At 41.0% G+C, this 17611-nt stretch overlaps 1 protein-coding gene across 5 annotated transcripts in view; it reads left to right on the forward strand.

Moving 5' to 3' along the window:
* nlgn2a (neuroligin 2a) overlaps positions 1-17611 on the forward strand; it is a 202447-nt gene that overhangs the window by 111449 nt on the left and 73387 nt on the right. Inside the window, exon 1 of one of the 5 annotated variants that reach the window (XM_039822743.1) lies at positions 7864-7884. The exons of the other annotated variants lie outside the window; for them this stretch is intronic. The gene's annotated coding sequence lies outside the window, so the exon portion shown is untranslated. Of the gene's footprint in view, positions 1-7863; positions 7885-17611 lie in introns of those variants that run through there. 5 annotated transcript variants of the gene reach the window in all.

Here is a 17611-nt window from a genome sequence, read left to right on the forward strand (position 1 = left end):
ATTATTGCGCCTCAATCCCCGGGCTCAAGGATGAAATTGCTATGACGCAAATATTAAGATAGCCTCATTCCAAGTCAGTGGTGATAACATCAAATCAAGGAAAGGAAAAAGTGGGGGGGACTTCCGAGGACTCTCGTGCCCGCGCTTTGGAAGATTTGGGTTTCAATCGGCTGCTACAATAAGGACACAGAATCCACATCCTGCTGTTAATTTATCTCCTACCTGCAGCACACACATACAGTACATTGTGGAGGTGATTTTTATCTGCACTTTCATCCCCCCCTCCATCCTCCCTACCTTGTTCTTTTGGACTTGTTTCTTGGAGGAAAAAGATGACTGATGATATTTTGATACATATTTCTCCTTATGCTATTTTGAGGGTGTTGTGTGGGTGAATTTTTTACTTGCTCCGTGATGCTCTTTGATTTGGGGTATATATATATATATATATATATATTTATTTTATTTTTTTAAGTTGGGAGTCAGAGAAAGTTTGACGCAAGAGGATTTTCTTGGTGATCAAACGCGCCGGCACAGATGCAACTTTTTCAGCTTGCCACAGTCAGCAAGTATAGTCGGAGCAGTGGAGCCCTGTCAAGACGCTTTTTCTCCCTTCTCTGAATATGTGTTTCGTCCCTCATCACGGCGCACAATTAACATTGTTTGATTGGGAATGGTTGATCCCAATTCACTAACTCACACAACACAATCCCGAACTGGAATTCATATCAGGTCCTGGGAGTCAGGCACCGAACACAGACCAAAAGGAGTCAGTCACAGATACTTAAAAACAGTAGATGTCTCTGCATAAGAACACACAAACCGATAGCTTCCACAAAATACTGTATATGAATACACTGTGCAGTATGCACCATAAAGAAAAAGGCAGTTAATCCCCTTTGCATAAGACTACAAATAAACATAGGTGGAGAGAATACAGGTAATCTGTTACCACAGGACAGGTACTGTAATGACTTCCTATATCAGGGCCATAGCCAGGATTATAGAACGACTGAAGTCCTTACTGTGAGGATAACCCCATTAATCGAAGAAATGTATAACATCTCACTAAAAGAAAGATTGTTAAGATTACTATATCTGTTCTCATTTTCTTCAATCATACAGGCCTATCCGTGTAATTAAAATGTTTAATCTGTATCTCCCCCCAGTCAAAATGCTTTCACGTTTGGAGGTTCTTTACTTGTCATGTGCAAAACAATAACAGATGTAGTCGCTGGCGATGAAAATCTTAGGCCTCAGGCACCTCCAGCAATGCTCATTAAATATCAAACACCCAAAATCAAAATCTAAGATTAAAAAAAAATTAAGTAAAATAGTGCGAGTAAAGATATAGAACTAAAATATATATAACAAATAAAATATGAATTAAGTAGTATAATTATACAAAAAATAAATTTGTGTAGACAGTAATGCAATGAACAAGTCTGAATGTAACAAGGAATATATATATATATATATATATATATATATATATATATATATATATATATATATATAAATGTGTGTGTATATATATAAATATATACTGTATATCAAAGCCTTCCCTGCATAGAATTCTAGTGGGGAAATACAGAATCTTCATATTTTGATGTATTTTGGTATATTTTGTCTAAAAAGAGTCAAATTTAAAGTCCCCCTCCACTCAAAATTGTGCTTTGCTTATCGTTACTTCTCTTGGATGTTTGTAGCTTCCCTGTGCACTTGTGGCCTCCAGCGCATGTACACTGAGACTTTTTTAGTGAAGTAGGAGACATCTCGTGTCCAGCAGTTCAACTTTTGAAACAAACAATATCACCATATTTTTAGATTCTGGAGGTTTTTCAGTGCGAGAATAAATGAGTGAATTTAAGCATATTTAATGAGGCAATTTGTTGTGGGAAATCCATATCAGACACATATTATTCTTCCAAGCAGAGTATTTTTACTTGTCTTAAAACATGTCTGGAGGGGATCTTTAAAAAGTCTATAACTCAAATTTTTAGAACAGCCTTAAAAACCCACCAACTGCAGGATGGAAACTGATCCTCGGGTTGTTAAAATTCCACAAATTTCCAGAAACTGTACCAAGGACATGAACTGACCTCATTGGTAGCTTTGGCTCTGCTGGTAATCCCTGTAAAGCCTAGTATGGTAAAAGCAGACAACACCAGTGTGTCTTAACTAACCAATACATTACTTGTAACTTGCAACACCATCAAATGGATATAGAGCAGAATTTCTTTTCTAACAGTTGCTTCTTTAGTCGCAGAAAGGAGTGCATTATTAGTCTTGAAATAAAGCAAACATGCTTTTTTGGATTCAATGGTTGCATTGTGTAAAAATGCAGTAATGCAGCACAATGGGCAGTTGTTTGCAGTATGACCTTTTAGCTGCATCTTGCCTGGTGGAAATGATTCATACACATACCCAAGGCTGTGATCCATGCACTCTGATTCCAAGCTGCTCCTTTAAGCCTGACCTGTGCAGTCCTCCGCCCTCAGGCAATGCACTGTTAACTGTCAAAGACCTGAATTGTTGCACAGGTCAAATTCCAGCGAATGAGTGATAGAAAGAAACTATCCCTTCTCAGTTTGTGCCATACTTATTTTCCAACCAACAAAACAACATCCTTTAACATGCCGGACAATATCCAATGAATGACGCAAGAAGTTACATGGCCAGCTTTTATCTCATAACGGCGGCGGCCGGCACAATCAGTTCATCCGTTTCGTCCACCATTTTGTCCTCATTCTTTCAGCTGTGTATCAACAGCCTTTTTCAAATTCGGCGTGCTTTAAAGCAGTTTATTCTAGGCCATGCAGAAAGCTATTCATGAGCTATTCTATTCAGTTCAATTAAAGAGTACATGCCAGCCGGCGAAATGACTTCATTCAGCAGCATTAGCTCGCTCTCTGCTCTGCATCAGGTGCTCGGGAGCAAAGGCTACTGGGCCGCAGTGCTGCTCAGTGGCCATGTTCGAAAAGATTGATAGGGCTTACAGCACAGCTCTGTGTGTGTGTGTGTGTGTGTGTGTGTGTGTGTGCAGAGAGGATTACACACCAGAGCAAGATTGAGCTAAATCAAGAAAGAGACAGTGAGTGTGTTACTATGCCATCCTGTGTGTCAGCTCTGATCAGACACACACCAGAGCCACCTGAGCCCCAAACCTGGAACATATTTCTGCCAGGAACAATGTCACCTCCCTCTGATTCGCTCACACACACACACACACACACACACACACACACACACACACACACACACACACACACACACACACACACACACACACAGACACACACACACACAAACACACAAACACACACACAGTAATATAAACAGGGCCACACAATACAAACATGGACATGGAGGACAACACACTCTGTCTCTTTCTTGATTTAGCTCAATCTTGCTCTGGTGTGTAATCCTCTCTGCACACACACGCATGCACACGCACACACGCAAACACACACACACACACACAAACAAACAGCACAGTGTGGACATTCAATCAACTGTTCTGTCATCTCTTTAACTCTCCACTGCTAGATTTATTTAATTTTACTCCAAAAAGAGAAAAAGCTATATTAGGTTATTTGAGAGGCAATCTTTATGCAATACTTAATTAGATTCACGTAATCTGCAATCAGCGACCAGACTCCTCACATGGCAGGTCCCTAAAATGCTAATAACGCTTTGATTTTTATGCCATTGAGATAAGCCACGAACAAATTACAACTAAAAGTGAACATCTGGATGATGTACTCTATTGAAATATGTTTCCTGAGACAGAGATAAAACAGAGATAAATAAGGGGAAAAAAACAAAACAGGAAGAAAACGAAACATGTTTCTGTATTTACAGTGAAAGCTACTTTTATCTTTATGATTGAAATGTTTATCATTCTTTCAAGGCTAAATGTCCTCCCTTTTTTCACTCATGTAAATGATGTAATGGATCGAAGAAGGCTTTGGCTTTTTCCAATAACGCGATCAATTTTGTTCATGACTAGTGATGATAAGAATATGAAGCCTCCAGCTGGGTATTTAATTACAGCGTAATATTGGGTATCATTAATCAAAGAAGGCAGTGAATGCTTTTGATTTACCTTCAATGAATATGTTGGCCAATACTGCATTTCTGACAATAAAGTAGACTGTAGATTTTCTAGAATTAAATTGTATGAAGTTTATTGATCAAATGGAGCTAGATGTGTAATGCAAATAAAGACTATCAAGGCTCACAGCACTGACTTCTAATGTGGGTCAGCTGTATTATTGCACGCAGTTCCTCGCACTTTCTTTTGAAAGAAACTATAATAATAATAATAATCTGTAATTCATTTTTCAAGCTTGAAAACTTGTAATTTCCTATGTGCAAGGAAATTAAATTTGTTTTACAATAACATAAATTGAACTTGTAGAAGAAACCCTTCCTTATCTATTACTCGGCTCCTACAGGGGAATTATGCAGATTTCTAGAAGGATGAGAGGTAAAAAAATAAATCTGTTTTGGTTTTATCAGGACGCTGCTTGATAATAATAAAATTATAAGCATGGGGTAAATTCAGTAAGTTTTAGCCAACATTTTGTACAAAGCCTACCAATGTCAGCCACTTATTGTTGAATACTACATCCTCACTTTTAGTTTGTTTAAGGGACCTTAAAGGTCCCATGACATGGTGCTCTTTGGCTGCTTTTATATAGACCTTAGTGGTCCCCTAATACTGTATCTGAAGTCTCTTTTATATAGACCTTAGTGGTCCCCTAATACTGTATCTGAAGTCTCTTTTATATAGACCTTAGTGGTCCCCTAATACTGTATCTGAAGTCTCTTTTATATTGACCTTAGTGGTCCCCTAATACTGTATCTGAAGTCTCTTTTATATAGACCTTAGTGGTCCCCTAATACTGTATCTGAAGTCTCTTTTATATAGACCTTAGTGGTCCCCTAATACTGTATCTGAAGTCTCTTTTATATAGACCTTAGTGGTCCCCTAATACTGTATCTGAAGTCTCTTTTATATTGACCTTAGTGGTCCCCTAATACTGTATCTGAAGTCTCTTTTATATAGACCTTAGTGGTCCCCTAATACTGTATCTGAAGTCTCTTTTATATAGACCTTAGTGGTCTCCTAATACTGTATCTGAAGTCTCTTTTATATAGACCTTAGTGGTCCCCTAATACTGTATCTGAAGTCTCTTTTATATAGGCCTTAGTGGTCCATTAATATTGTATCTGAAGTCTCTTTTATATAGGCCTTAGTGGTCCCCTAATACTGTATCTGAAGTCTCTTTTATATAGACCTTAGTAGTCCCCTAATACTGTATCTGAAGTCTCTTTTATATAGGCCTTAGTGGTCCCCTAATACTGTATCTGAAGTCTCTTTCCCGAAATTCAGCCTTGGTGCAGAATTACAGCCACTAGAGCCAGTCCCACAATGAGCTTTCCTTAGTATGTGCCATTTCTGTGTCTGTAGCTATTGAGGAGGAGAGGGCGGGGCAAGGTGGAGGGTGGGGGTGTGGCCTTGACCAACTGCCACTTTGCTTGTTTGAAAGCCATGATGTCTCTCTCTCTCATGGGTGGGCCAAATTCTCTGGGCGGGCAAAGCAGAGAAAGGGGAGGTAACCTTTCCCCTTATGACTTCATAAGGAGAAGATTCCAGATCGGCCCATCTGAGCTTTCATTTTCTCAAAGGCAGATCAGGATACCCAGGGCTCGGTTTACACCTATCACCATTTCTAGCCACTGGGGGACCATAGGCAGGCTGGGGGAACTCATATTAATGTTAAAAAACCTCATAAAGTGACATTTTCATGCCATGGGACCTTTTAATCTAAATGTCGAGAAAAGGGTTAAAGCAAATGATTTGAACCTGCTATTGATTGACAGTTAATTTTAATAGACGGGCTTAGACATTAACAAAATATATAGTTAAAGCTAAATTAGTAGATTTTTTTTCCTGGCCACCAGGGGCATCAGAAACAGCTGTAAACACCCCTAAGGCTGCGTTCAGACAGCCAGCATCGGCTGACCGACGGTACTAAATGTAGAGTTTTTTAATCTAAATCAAATTCTTCAATCATAAATTAGGTCAAATGTTTGCAGTCCAAATTGTAGCTGTATTGTAAAGTTTGGTCTTAAAGGCCCTGAACACTCACACAGGTGTTTACAGTGAATCTTCCCAGGACTGTGTGGGTGTGGATACACCGATTGATTGACGTCTTCCTAAACTTGATTTATGGTCGTGCGGAGGCTCCATGCAGAGCTTTCGCCGTAGCCGACGTAAGTGGCCTGAAGTTCATACTTGTGCGTTGGCGTTGATCTCTTTAAGAGAATAGCAGGGCTGGCGTGTGTGTGTGTGTGTGTGTGTGTGTGTGTGTGTGTGTGTGTGTGTGTGTGTGTGTGTGTGTGTGTGTGTGTGTGTGTGTGTGTGTGTGTGTGTGTGTGTGTGTGTGTGTGTGATGCTAGAGCGAGTGAGCGAGTGACAGCGATTAGCTTCGGAGCAAGTACCGACTCTAGAGGCATAGTGAGAGAAACAAAGTGTCTCCTCTGTGCTTTCTGAGCATGTTCAGAAATCTGTAGCAGGAAAAGTTAACCATCTCTTTGATTTCATGTTGTGTATGGAGAAGGAGAACCGGGAAATGATTCGGGGGAAATGCATTGCTACCAAGCCACGGCCGAGCGACGTGCGTCGCGGCGACGTGTAGTTCCATTTTTCGAGAGGTGCACATCATTGCTATGCCGTAGGGTCCGTGTCTCCACGTGCCTACAGACTTTCACAGTGCTCTCTCCTGGGTGGCAAGATGTTAGATGCTATAGAGGAACAATAAGAGTTTGTCTATATGTGAGACAGATATAAGCTTTTTGTTCCCCAGTCAGTTTTAGTGACAATGTATTTTTCTCAGTTTCCTCCTCTTTTTGCTTGTTACCTCCCCACCAATCTGTCTCTGTGTATTATGTGTGGGTATAACTCTGCTAACAGAAGCTGGCCTGTGGGCAATGCAGCATCTCTCCATATCGGCTTCTCTGTTCATGTTCTCAGACGTACACGTTCGCTCTCAAACACTTCCCCCCTTTGCAGTTCTGGCTCTCAGTCCCTCGTTTTTGGAAAACAGCGCCATGCAAGGACGGAGACTTGGCATGTTTCGTCTTTTTCATATAATTAGGAGCATCCAGGGAGATGCTCCCCTGCTAAATCTCTCCGTTTCCTGTAGGCTTTTCACCACGGACACCATGTTACACAAGAAATGTACTGTACAATACAAATTCTAACAGCCAAATTGCTACATTGTCAAATACAAAAAGGATAAGAAGACTGTGAGCAATCAGCAGTGACAAATGTGAAGACCAGCAACCATTCAGTTATTTGTTTCACCCATTTTTACATCCTTGTGTGCTGAGTACAAATTACTTCATAAGAAGATTTTGGATGGAATGGGGTGGCACAGGGGACGAGATTGAGTAGTATACAGAAAAACAATGAAAGGAGAATGAGAAGAAAAAACAGAAAGAGGAAGGACCGAGCAGAGCGGAACAGCTCACTGTGTGAAAATTCAAAATAAAACAAGAGAACAGGACAGCCTGGTGTGCAAAACCACACACGCTAGCGTGACAAAGAATAGCTCGGCATTGCACAAAAGCGCCCGGCACAGAACAGAGTAGGCTCTTCTGCAGGAAAGGATCAACAGTACTGTCAAAGCAACTTTATTTTCATATTACTACAGAGACTCAATCGCTTGTCTCTTTGTATCACTGCGTCTCTCGGTGGGCCTGTCGGTTATTTGCTGCTGAAGCTCCCCATTACCTCAGCGCTCGGCCCACATCATGTCAAGGTGGTGTCAATATCGTGTCGAATACTCCTACTCCATCGCTCGCTGACAGGTAGTATTTTATTGAGCTTGAAACCCCTTTGACAAGGCAAAGAAAGTGAAGAGGAGGGGAAGGAGGGAGGCAGAGGGAAAGATGCAGATGAAAAGGATGGGAAAGGTACCGGGAGGTAGAGCGAAAGAAAGAGACGGGGAAAGAGAGAGAGCTACAGTAGTTGGCGCCGTGTCGTCTGTCAGCTAGCTTAGCGCTTGGGAAAAAGCTCAACACAGTTTTTTTTTTTTGTGGGTTTTTTGCACTTGGCTGGGTTAATTGCCATGTGTAATGGATATAAGGGACTGAGGGATGCAACAGTGAAGGCTGGCTCAGCTCCTCTTCCACTCAGTGAACTCAGTGAATACCCTCGATGCTGGCTCTAAGCTAGCCAAGACCTATTATGGGTCTATTTAATCGAAATCAATAGACTCTAAAGTGCTCACTGCAACAAATGAAGTTTTGGACTTGTCAAATGTATTGCAGAGAAGACCTCCCACTAGGCTCTATAGTGGCATCGGTAACATTGGGGTAGTACTGCACAACTCCAGATGGATGGTTTTGAAAAGTAAAATGTACATTTAAGCATGTTGCATATGATAGAAGAAAAGTTCACATTTATTCATCTGACATTGACCAATGTAAACAGCTCAACAAAATGTTTCCAATTGTTTTCATTTCCGGAAAAACAACAGTTTTGGACATACAAGGTTTTCACCCGACAGCGATGATAAGTAACTCTCATTGACATGTTCACATAGTGAAATATACCAAACAACAATACAAGTACTGTGTAGCAGAGCCGCATCGATCAATCGATTAGTTGTCAATTATTACATTAATTTAGATAATCGATTAATTGGTTTGAGTAATTCTCAAAATTCTTTGATTCCAGCTTCTAAATATATGAATATTTTCTACTTTCATTTCTCTATATCTTTATTAACTATTGAATATCTTTGAGTTGTGGACAAAACACCACCTTTGAGGACGTCACTTTAAAATCTGTCTTCTTTTTTTAGTGGTGCCTTTTATATTCAATTCAATGTTCAACTTGTTCAATAAAAGAATGCTGGAAATGATTTCCTTTCGTTTGTTTAAAACTCAACAAGCAATTTGTTGTATTTTAGCAGAATACTGAAAGCAGCAGCAGAAATGCAGAACTGAGTACACTTTAATACCTGTTTATTTATCGCAAGTAATATCGTAATCTTGATATTCAATAACGTTATCGCATATTTTCCTCATATCGTGCAGGCCTACTGAACATGTCGTTTCAGTTTGTTTCAGCTCTGCACAAGGTCTGATTTGTGTTGTGTCCTTTTATGAAAACAATGGAAAGCTGCAACACTGGCTGCTTGCTTTGTGAACAGATATTTGCAACTCTTAAAGAAATTACATTTATCATACTGAGCAACAACATATTTCATTTTTTTCTCTGCAACATCCTCCTGAAATACAATCTCTCTCTCTCTCTCTCTCTCTCTCTCTCTCTCTATCTCTCTCTCTCTATATATATATATTTAAATATATATATATATACTGTATATAATCTGCTAATAGCAACTAAAGCATGTTTTTATGGTATTGTATTGACACTCGCATCATTTGGTTAAGGTTTGGGAAAGACAAGACAAGCCATGTTTTTTTATATTTTAGCCACGTCGCCAAATCACAATTGTGTCTCAAAAAAATATTAATGGTGAACATAATCCATGCAGCAATTGAATTAACTTTAAAACATCAAAAGTCTATCTAGCAAAAGTAATTATTTAAACTGAACTTCTAGGAGACAGTGTTGATTTTGGATGTCTGAATTGTCTGAAATACCTTGATTATGTAAACCAATTTGCCTATGATCTATGATAACACTTGCCCAGTGGCTAATATAATCAAAGTATGTAGAAGCAATAACACTAATATGCTGGACCTACAAGAACATCAGTAGCGTCTAAAATGATGCTTATGTTAACTAAACCAACAATAATTTAGGATTATTTCAAACACGATCTGATGCCTAACTCAAATACATCGGAAAAAAGGTAGTGATGTTTGATGTGGTGATGTGATTTTGTGATGTGTATAAATAGTTTAGCCGCTGGAAATATCCTTGGCTGGGAGCCAAAATGTTAATTTTGGACTCTGGATCATCACAGGGGACAGATGTGAACAAGTGGGACTATAGGTGGAAAACTTCCATCAGTAATATTCCAAAGATGATTTTAAACACCAAGATGTCGATGTTTGCGAGCGGTCCTTTTGGTTTAGTTGCATGGATACAGGGACAATGTGGGTGTGGTGAATCAGAGTAGCAAACACCAATCAGAGCTGGAGGTCTGGCAGCTCTGTAGCAGGGGCAGAATTTACCGCTCCACCATCAGATTAACTGTTAGGACAGACAAGACGAGAAGTGGCTGCTGATAATCCATATCCCCCCTCGGGGTGACATGGAGCACAAACAGGAAGATCTCCAAGCATGTGAAAATGTTTGATTACAGATGAACGACTGCACACACACACACACACACACACAAACTGTGGTGAAACGAAGCCAGGCTACTGGCAATGCTGCCATATGGCAGATCCCAGAGATCACAGCTCAGACTGCAGGCCTGCTGAGGAAACGCACACTCACATACTGCAACGACGGACACACACAGCAGGAGAGATTAACCATTCCTCAGAGATGTTCTCAAGTCTCTGAGCTAGAGTCCAAGTCAAGTCTCTGAGCTAGAGTCCAAGTCAAGTCTCTGAGCTAGAGATCCAATTCAAGTCTCAAGTCTTTAAGCTAGAGTCCAAGTCAAGTCTCTGAGCTAGAGTCCATGTTAAGTCTCTGAGCTACAGTCCAAATCAAGTCTTTGAGCTAGAGTCCAAGTCAAGTCTCAAGTCTCTGAGCTAGAGATCCAATTCAAGTCTCAAGTCTTTAAGCTAGAGTCCAAGTCAAGTCTCTGAGCTAGAGTCCATGTTAAGTCTCTGAGCTACAGTCCAAATCAAGTCTTTGAGCTAGAGTCCAAGTCAAGTCTCAAGTCTCTGAGCTAGAGTCCAAGTCAAGTCTCAAGTCTTTAAGATAGAGTCCAAGTCAAGTCTCTGAGCTAGAGTTCAAGTCAAGTCTCTGAGCTAGAGTCCAAGTCAAGTCTCAAGTCTTTAAGATAGAGTCCAAGTCAAGTCTCTGAGCTAGAGTTCAAGTCAAGTCTCTGAGCTAGAGCCCAAGTCAAGTCTCTGAGCTAGAGTTCAAGTCAAGTCTCTGAGCTAGAGCCCAATTCAAGTCTCAAGTCTCTGAGCTAGAGCCCAATTCAAGTCTCAAGTCTTTGAGCTAGAGTCCAAGTCAAGTCTCTGATCTAGAGTCCATGTTAAGTCTTTGAGCAGAGTCCAAGTCAAGTCTCTGATCTACAGTCCAAGTCAAGTCTCTGAGCTAGAGTCCATGTTAAGTCTTTGAGAGAGTCCAAGTCAAGTCTCTGATCTAGAGTCCAAGTCAAGTCTTTGAGCTACAGTCCAAGTCAAGTCTCTGAGCTAGAGTCCAAGTCAATTCTCACTTTTCATTCTGGTGAGCCAGAATCTTATCTTGATTCCACGTTTTGCATTCATTGCTTTTTTTGTTCGGGCCTTGTTGTATAAGGTTTTTAATGCCAAAGCTGTTGATGAATGGCACAGCAGCTGCCGATGCGGTCGACATGTTTGTCTCTCTCGTGTGGCTGTGCATTACGTGTTACGTAGGTAGGTCAGAGGTTACGCAGGGAGGGGAATAATAATATTATATTCAGCTCATCAAACATTTCCTAAAAATAAATATTGTTCACGAGTCCCGCATCTCGAGTCTAGGTCGAGTCTGAAGTCTTTTGAGGACGAGTCATAAATCAAGTCTGAAGTCACCGTGTGTGCGATTTAAGTGCGACTCACGTCAGAGTCTCAAAGTCTAGTCGCCATCTCTGCCATTTCTCTGCACACACATGCAGTTTTGCTATTCCATGTTTAGCAAAGTTGCTTTAAGTTATAAAAGTTCCACTCACTTTGACTAGTCATTGCTTTTTCCTGGTTGTGTTGTCTCTTTCTCACTTTGTACTTTGTTGTGTTTTCACCTGGATTGTATTGTAACTGTCGGAGTAGCGTTCCAATTAAGGAGGTATTGTTATGTATGAGATGGAGAGCGGTGGGTAGTGGCAGAGCTGACAGCATTACCTAATGGGAACACTGGCGTCTGAATGGATACGACAGCCGAGAAACTCTACAGCCAATTTATTGTTCCTCTGCTCCTCCTGCTTGAACTCATACACTCACAAACAGAAAAAGAATACATTACATGAACAAGGTAATGTACTTCACAGTTCAATAGATACCAAAAACCCGTAAAAAGTGGCTCTGATCTGAGTCTCAACTCAGTCGGAGTCTTCAACCAATAATGTTGCTGTAACTGCAACAGCAGTCGACGCTCCAACTTCTGTTTCACTGGGACTTTGACATGAACAACTAACAAAGAAATGAATGTTCAACCATTCAAATGTGTAAAATGTAATTTGTATCTGTTCGGCGGTAGAATACATATTTTCAATGTCAATGTGCCAGAAATAGCCAACCTCGACACCTCTGCAGTTTCCTATTCTAAAATGTTAATGTGGCACCAAGGTGACAAAAAAAACACGCTGGTCATCACTATGAAGTTAATTTAAAAGTTAAAGTTACAAAAAAGTAAGCCCAGTTTTATTATAGATGCACAAAAACTCAAACATGCATGTATTTGCATAATAATACTTATGTTCAAGTACTGCCTGTGTGTGTGTCTGTGTGTGTGTGTGTGTGTGTGTGTGTGTGTGTGTGTGTGTGTGTGTGTGTGTGTGTGTGTGTGTGTGTGTGTGTGTGTGTGTAACGACTCATTCAGCATACATCTCTATAGGGGGGATGGACAAGCCAGCCCTTGGATTTGAGGCTGTGTCAATGCAGCCTCCCAGCAACACACACTCACACTCATTCAGTCCCAATTAGCGCCCAGACACACCCTGTGAAACCAGGGATGGAACGGCAGCCCCAGTAATGGCCAGATTGTTAAAGGAGCAGGGAAATAGCGAAGGCAGAGAGGGAAAGGAGGGGGGGGGAGATTGGGAGTAATCAGAGGTTGCATGAGCACAGATGAGGAGGGAAATAAGCAAGTGCGTTGGAGGGGGGGGGGTTGATTGTGTTCATAGACATACAAAATGTGCAAATGCAAAGGAAAGTAATTCATGTGCATTTCTATACAGAACAGAAATGATTGCTTGGGAGCCTTCTATTGACATTCATCCCTTGCGCTTCCTTAGAGAAATAACCTGCAGCATATGCAGTATATAAAAATCCATATTGCTACTCTCTATTGGTGATACAAGTAATTCAACACAACCGCGTTAAACCTAGAGCCAGTCCATGATTGTTTCCTCTGACTGCAGCAAATATATATGGAAAGGGAAAAAAACATCTTAAATCCAAGCCTTTACTGTCACACTTCTTACAAAAAACAGATATTCAGTTGAAATGAAACCCTTTGTCACAGTGAGTATGTTTACAAGTACACTAATATTCCACTATTTTTCCAAATATGACAATATTCCACATAAGATACAGGTCATATATTCCATATATTTCCGAATAAGGCCTTTTTCCAAATATAGCATTGTGCGTTGCTGCGGTTGTTGATCACAAACCAACTAGTAAGTAGAGATGCATTCCCCCCCCACCCAAAAAAAAGCCCAAAGAGAAACACACCTATACTTTTAAACATTACGAAAGACCTGGATAGCAACAGGTGTTTGGCCATGTGCAAACATTGCAACGGCGACCTTTTAAGAAGGTGGTTAGGGTTTGCACGGTCAAACAAGTCCGCCACCACAAATCATATTTTGCACGGTTGCATGTAAACAGAAATATCAGTGGACTAGTCCTTTTCATTAGCCATGGAAACAGCTTAGTCGGAATATTGTCTTTTTCTGATTAAGGGAAAGAAAAAAAAACGGTATAATATGTGCATGTAAAGGTCTGTCTGTCCTTCCTCTCCAGCCAAATTCCCTCTTCCCAAAGCCTCTTCATTGACATCTACACACTTGTTCCTTCATGTCCTCATTAGCTCTGCAGTTACCTGTTAGTCCCCGCCCACCTGCTAAACCTGCATCTCGTTCCCTCATCAGCCTCATCGGGCGGCCCAGTTCCATTCATTCATTCATTCATTCATTCATTCCCCGCCACACCATCACAGTGCTATGCTGCTTTCCCTCCCGTGTGTTGTTTGCTTTGGAGCTACTGTTACTCTGCACTTTTACCTGGATCTGTACCTGCGTGTCTGTCTACCTGAACCTGCCTGCCCCTTTGTACCTGCCAGTAAGCCTACATTCTTTCAATAAATCAATGAACTGATCCTGTCTGATCATTTGGGTCCTGTCCCTGTTCTCTGTATTCATTGCATTGTGACACCCTTAATTCAAGCCCTACCATAATTTCCTGTGACTATTAGAACCGTTAAAATGCCCTCACTTTAGAGTATTTTTTTTTTTATTATTGAAACTCTAGGTAGTTTCTGAGGAAATAGGAGTCAGGATAGTTATAAGCTCAAGAGTTAGGATAAACTTGTACGGACAGTTTGAAGCCATAAGGAGTTGTATATATTAGAATATATTTATTTATCATGTGAAACAAAACCGGTGCAAATGGCAACAAATGCACCCGTTGTACTACGAATTTTTTTTTAAATGGGGTGTTAGTGACACATAGTGATTTATTGGATTATAATATAATTAATATGTTTACTTGTCTGGTTAAGTGTGTTGTGTTTATGTGGTACTGGAAACAAGACACAGTAATCGTTAAGTATCCTGCAGTCAAAGAAACACAGTCACTCAGATAAAAATGAGAAGATGTTGTCATCATTTAAGCACTAGGAGTGGAGACAAAGACAAGAAAAGGGAAAGGAAAGAGAGGAAGGGAGGAAGAGGAGAGGGGTCAACTGAAGTCCAAAAGGCTTAAGGGTGAAAGGAAGGGATGTGGAAAATGGGAGAGAAGTAGGCTGTTATGAGGGGAAAGAGAGAGACAGCAGTGGGAAAACAAGGACAATGCCTGTGTTTGTATCCTCTTTGTCACTGTGGCATTTTGGTGGACAGAGGGGCTCTGTGTGTGTGTGTGTGTGTGTGTGTGTGTGTGTGTGTGTGTGTGTGTGTGTGTGTGTGTGTGTGTGTGTGTGTGTGTGTGTGTTTATGTGTCCGTCCGCTTCCCCATCCACTCAATTTGTGGAATTGATCCGCTCCCTAATAGTGAGCAAAACAAAAAGTCAGTCTAATCCAACCTCTATTTATAACACAGATAGGAGAGAGGAGGGGTTGAGAGATAATTTAACAGAAGTGCTACAAAATCCTATGACGGAGAGATGAGAAGAAGATAGAGGAAGACAAATAGAGAGAGAGAGAGAGAGAGAAACAAGGAAAGGCAAAGGCAAGACTGGTCCGTGCCACTGGAAGGATGCATGCGAGAAATAGACTCTCACAGTAAGAGGCTAGGCGGTGGTAGATGTAAGAGAGAGGCAGAAAGAAGGGATTAAAAGAAAGGGGTTATCACAGAGAAAATGGAGATCAGAAAACAAACAAGTGGAGAAGATGAGAGGCCAGGGTGGCGGCTGCTGTAGGACGAGAGCGAAGAGTGAAAGATAAAGAATGCGAGATAGATTGCGAGTAACAGGAAGCGAGATAGGAAGAGGAGAGAGCACTTGCTGGTGGCAACAGTGAGGGAAAAAAAGTGGGGAGAAGAGAGAGAGAGAGAGAGATGGACAATGAGAGAAAATTAGAGTGGAGTACTTGTGTGTTTTTAGAGATGGTTTTGAGTTAATAAGAGCATGTTGTTGTAAAAAAAAAAAAAAAAAAACTTAAGGCCAGGACTTTTTTATCCCCAATGCTTGTTTCTACAAAGCTCAGATGCCTTCCTAATGTACAGCAAAGCACCACTGTAACATTTAGATGCAACGCTGTAGTTCCAATGAGACAACCTGTAGGGGGACCGAAGCGGGAAAAGTTGCATAGAGTTGCTATAATCTGCTGAAAGAAAGAAGCATTGCTGTCTGATTTGGGGAAGGGAAAGTTAAAGCTGTAGGTGTTGAGCTCAAAATACAAAGGTGTAAAGGGTGCAAATGCTCGGCACGATGCAACAATTAAATAATAACTAGGCCGCTCTAAGCCATTTTTGTCTGTTATTTTGTTGGTGTTTGCTGCTTTTTCTGGATTTGGAAATGTCATTAAACCTTAGCAAGAATAGCTTTGAGCAATAGGTATGGATATAATAGCCAAGATAATTGTTACATAGTACTAGATAGATACTGCAGACACATCTGATGCCTGTGAGCAGAAGCTGTTTGCTTATTTTTTCAGCTGGAGGGGTTGCTGGTCTGATCTTGGGAAGCGTATTGAGCTGTGTGGTGGGTGTTTGCTTGCTGTTGCAGGCAGTGAAGTCGCTGTAGACGGAATACAAACAGTACAGCAGCTAGGATCATCTCCAAACTTGGTGTTGGTTCCCACAGCCCCAGTATCATAAGCTCAGCAAGAACAGAGGCTGTGTGTGTGTGTGTGTGTGTGTGTGTGTGTGTGTGTGTGTGTGTGTGTGTGTGTGTGTGTGCGTGCGTGCGTGCGTGCGTGCGTGCGTGCGTGCGTGCGTGCGTGCGTGCGTGCGTGCGCGCCTGCCTGCCTGCCTGCCTCCTCGGGTCTCAGGAACAGTGGTGGAGCATTTAGCCTCTCTGTGAGTTTAATGTATTTCTTTGAATTGATTGATGAAATTTGACTTTTGCAGAAACATTTTTCAGACACACAAGGCCCTTGTCACTGCTTTCAATTAGCCCCTGGTCACACATGTTTAACTGTCAGTGCCATCGACAAACCGAATGTAAGTCAATGTCAAGCTTAAAAACTGTAGGTAAACTATCTACTTTGCTGCACTGTACAGATACAGTATATATTAGTGGGTTTCTACAAGCATACACGCCGGGCCAAGCTTTTCCGTTAATGAATGTATCTATTCCGCTTAATACGGTTATTCCATAAACCTCTCGACAGCATGGCATATGTTTGTGTGCAAAATGGAAAGCAGCGGATATATGCCGTCAGTGGTACAGCCGGCTCTTACAGTGTCAAATAATGTGTCAAAAAAGGTGTTTGTAGGGTTTGATAGTGTTCCAACAGACCGGTTTGATGACTTAAAAAAGCTTAAGAATGTAAAAATCTTTTACAAGGCAATATAATTGTTTATCTTCATATAGTTATGCACACTAATCAGGGTGTTAAAGGTGCCCTGCCACACAAAAACATTTTTACTTGTATTTTTGAAATATCCATATGTGTTTGTGTTATGTTGTGAATGTGAAAATGAACTGCTACCTCCTCTGTCAGCTCTAGACACTGAAAAGAAATAAGCAGAGAAATCAGACCAATTACAAAAGCTGGTCAGTCTGACATCATATTGCCTGAGCTCATTATTATTCATGAGCTCGACCAGTTGCGCTGGGTAAAGGATGCTGATAGCCCGGCTCTCATTGGCTAGCTGTTAGACAATCAGAGTCAAGGAGCTGAGCTCGTTGAATATTAATGAGAACTTTCAGAAATTGAGCTGAGTCTTCCTGCAGGCTTTCTATACCACGCTAGAATGGCTTGAAACAAGGTAACCAAGGCATTTTTTCCACAAGAAATGTTACAGAGTCCATGGTAGGACTTCAGACATTACCACAAAGTAATGACATATGTGTGGCAGGGCACCTTTAAGA

This window comes from Perca fluviatilis, chromosome 14, assembly GCF_010015445.1.
Source record: "Perca fluviatilis chromosome 14, GENO_Pfluv_1.0, whole genome shotgun sequence".
NCBI lineage: Eukaryota > Metazoa > Chordata > Actinopteri > Perciformes > Percidae > Perca > Perca fluviatilis.